The sequence below is a fragment of the Rousettus aegyptiacus genome, unplaced genomic scaffold, assembly GCF_014176215.1.
Source record: "Rousettus aegyptiacus isolate mRouAeg1 unplaced genomic scaffold, mRouAeg1.p scaffold_m13_p_4, whole genome shotgun sequence".
In the NCBI taxonomy this organism is placed as follows: domain Eukaryota; kingdom Metazoa; phylum Chordata; class Mammalia; order Chiroptera; family Pteropodidae; genus Rousettus; species Rousettus aegyptiacus.
This window is the reverse complement of record NW_023416307.1, coordinates 41,115,175-41,116,316: the sequence shown is the minus strand read 5'-3', so window position 1 is coordinate 41,116,316 and position 1,142 is coordinate 41,115,175.

Here is a 1,142-nt window from a genome sequence, read left to right as displayed (position 1 = left end):
TGAAATGGGTGAAGGGACTTAAACAGTACAGACTTCCATTTATAAGATAATTAAGTCCTGGGGATGTCACATATGGTATGATGTCTATAGTTAACAATGCTGTATTGTACATTTGAAAGTTACCGAGACTAGATCTGAAAAGTTCTCAGCATAAGAAAAAAAATTGTAACTGTGTGATAATAGGTGTTAAGGGACCTTATTGTGGTGATCATTTTCCAACATATACATATGTCAAAGCATTATGTCGTACACCTAAAACTAATACAATGTTATATGTCAATTATCTCTCAATAAAAATAAATAAAAAATAAAATGTGATGATAATACATAAATTAGAGATACACATATCAAAATGGATAAATGTCCAAAACAACTTTTAGATAAAGAAACAAGCTGCAGGAGGATTTCTTTACTCCGATGCTGTCTATAAAAGGCTATAAACATGCAATAGGATACTATGCACTGCTTATGGTAAAGGTATATAAACATGAGTGAAAATGATAAACACCAAATTAAGGGCATTGTTTGGATGGGGAGACATAAGAGATCAGGAGGAGGATACAGAGGCTTCAACTGTGTCTGTACTATTTTATTTCTTAAGCTGAATTGTTGGTAAGCAAGACTCACTCTAGTCTTTTGACTGAGACAGGGCTGCTTTCTAATTCCATGCAGTACCTAACTCCAGGTGCCTTAGACACACTACTTAACTTCTCAGTGTACCCATTTTCTTCTTTGTACTTTCTACTCCAAGTACACACCTCGTAGGATGACTGTGAAAATCCTTTCACAACGTTACATAAGGATTTGCTGTGTTCCCTGCATAAAGGCACTATCTTGACTCCTTCTGCAATAACCCTGGCAGCAGGTGCTCCAGGAGTGGAAACACGACTGTACCCGTGGCTTGGGGGTGCAGCTGGGCCTTTGTGATATGGTCATTCATAAAGACACCCTGCCCCTACCCTGGTGTTCTCTGGCCAGCTACATTGCTCAACAAATCTCTCCTTGTCTCCCTCCCTCCTTTCTACTCCTCTTCCTGCTCATTCACAGGACTAGAGAGGTAAATGCCACAGTCATACAGCTGTCAAATGACAAAACTAAGATTCTAATCCAGGTGTCTCAAAGACAAAGCTCTTCCCAACTAA